Genomic DNA, 2,500 nt, shown 5'->3' with positions numbered 1-2,500 from the left:
TTTATGAGTAGATATGTTTTAGAATTGTAATCATCTAATTAACACAAAAAAATGCACTGATTCTGTAAACATGTAACTAAGATCTAAAAATTGTTAGGAACAGAAAATGACTACAATATGATATGAAATAACAAAGTAATATGGATAAAACGAATAAGATAAATGCTTATGTGAATAACAGTGAAATTAACAAGCTTAAGGTAATGGTAATCTTGTAATACATAAAACAGTGTTGTAATTTTTGTTTATTTTCATTTCATCATTATTTTTTGCTATTGTTAGTGATATTGCGAATGTTACAATTATTGCCATTACATCTGACGGTACTGATCCTAATTACAGCATTCTCAGTCTTTCTTTTTTTCTACTTCTTCTTTTCTTATCAATATTATCATCCGAACACCATGAAATAAAACAATAACAAAAAAGCCCAAAGTGCCATAGCAGAAAAGGTAAGCACATCTCCCCTTTGTTCGCAGTAACTCAAATACTGCAATAACCCTTTTTTTTACTCCTGTCCAGAGTCCCCCCCCCATCCCTCTGCCAACCCGCACTCCGAGACCTACCCCTTCCCTGGTTCTCGAGCAGGAAACACGTTGAAATAGAGAGACACGCCTTTAATTCGTTTTGGGTCGTTAAAAGGGCTAATGGTATTTGTCTTTGCGCCGGCGGGCTGGAAGGCAAGTAGACAGTTCAGTGACAGAGACGAATGCGAAAGCTAAAATACAGTACATGGCTGCATAGTTGCTTCGGAATGGTTTTATCTGAAGGTTTGGATGTTGTATTGAGATGTATGCGTGTGTAAGACGGTAATGGGAAAGTGCTTGATGCCTTTGGTATTGACACTAGATGTAGGTAGCATGTGTATTATCATTATTATCATTATCTTTATTATCATTATCATTATTATCAGTACACATAGACACAGAGACAGACTCAAGCACACAGAAGAAGGGAGGGAGAGGGAGAGAGAGAGAGAGAGAGAGAGAGAGAGAGAGAGAGAGAGAGAGAGAGAGAGAGAGAGAGAGAGAGAGAGAGAGGAAGAGAGAGAGAAAGGTGGGGGAAGAGGGAGAGAGAAAAAAAAGAGAGTATATATGTATTCCACTATACTCCCGCTTTGTTTTATTCATCGCACGTGTGACAATATTATTGCTAATGCATTACATGTGGTAAAACTGCTATGCCAAAAATGCCACGCCAGAATTGCCTCTCTGTAATGAGTATTCGATTAAAAATGGAGTAGTGCAGTTTTATGGCTTTTGAAACTGCGCTGTTTGCTGTTTAATTCATACGCTGAGGTATCTTTTATCGAGTCAAATGCAGCTCCATTTCCACTGCTCCCGAAGAAAGAAAAGAAGAAGTAAATAGCCGTGTAGACTCACAAACGGAAATGAAAACCATAGCTTCATTTTTTATTCTCCCTCTCTCTTTTTTTCTCTCTCTTTCTTTTTTTATAATTTCACCAGTAGCTATGTAGACTCACAGACGTAAATAAAAACCATAGCTTCATATTTTTTTCTCTCTTTTTTCCTCCCCTTCTCTCTCTCTTTATCCTTTCACTAATAGAGAATGAGAGACGAAAAACTGATACAAAGTGTTTCGAACATGGCACAAGCTCGGTACTCAATATACAGGCTAGATCAATATGCTAATATTCGTGGTTTCAGTATGATGTATTCTCCCCCGCGTTTTTTTGGCGAACTGTGCCAAGTAACATGGTGCAACAAATACACATGTGCGTGTGTGTGTGTGTGTCTGTGTGTGTGTGTGTGTGTGTGTGTGTGTGTGTGTGTGTGCGTGTGTGGGTGGGAGGGTGGGAGGTTGGCTACCCTCTCTCTCTCTCTCTCTCTCTCTCTCTCTCTCTCTCTCTCTCTCTCTCTCTCTCTCTCTCTCTCTCTCTCTCTCTCTCTCTCTCTCTCTCTCTCTCTCTCTTACAAGCGAGATAGTGGCGCGAGTTTTTATGCGTCTGTCTGTGCGTGTGTGTTGGCAACGCACAGCATATGGAACTGTACAAGTAATATCCATAAGTATAACATTAAAAATACATAATCTTTCCCTGATTTCGTATAAAAAAAAAAAAAAAAAAAGCCACAATACATTTACTATTATACATTTATCTGGTTTTCTTTTACCAATTCCTTTTCTCCGAGAGATAACGCCTACGCCTCGTGTCGGAGGACCTTGGTTACGACAGGAAAAGGCCTAAGAACGGAAACCCTTTGTAATCTCTGTCCGTGGATCGGATTCGAACCCGCTCGCTTATGCTGTCATGTTAATTACTCATGTCATAACTATGAGGTGGCTTTTTTATGCTGGTTGTCATAACTGTTGTTGCAGATTTATCATTCTTGTTATCAATATCGCCATTGCGTTTTTTTCTTTATCATTACAGTTATCACTGTTGTTATGTGTTGTGGTTGTTATCATCGTTATCGTTATTGTTACTGCTATCAGTATCATCTTATTATCTTTGTTAATCTTGTTGTTGTTATTCCAGTAA

This window comes from Penaeus vannamei, chromosome 10 (assembly GCF_042767895.1).
Source record: "Penaeus vannamei isolate JL-2024 chromosome 10, ASM4276789v1, whole genome shotgun sequence".
NCBI lineage: Eukaryota > Metazoa > Arthropoda > Malacostraca > Decapoda > Penaeidae > Penaeus > Penaeus vannamei.
The sequence above is the reverse complement of the archived record's forward strand: the minus strand, read 5'-3'. Positions refer to the sequence as shown.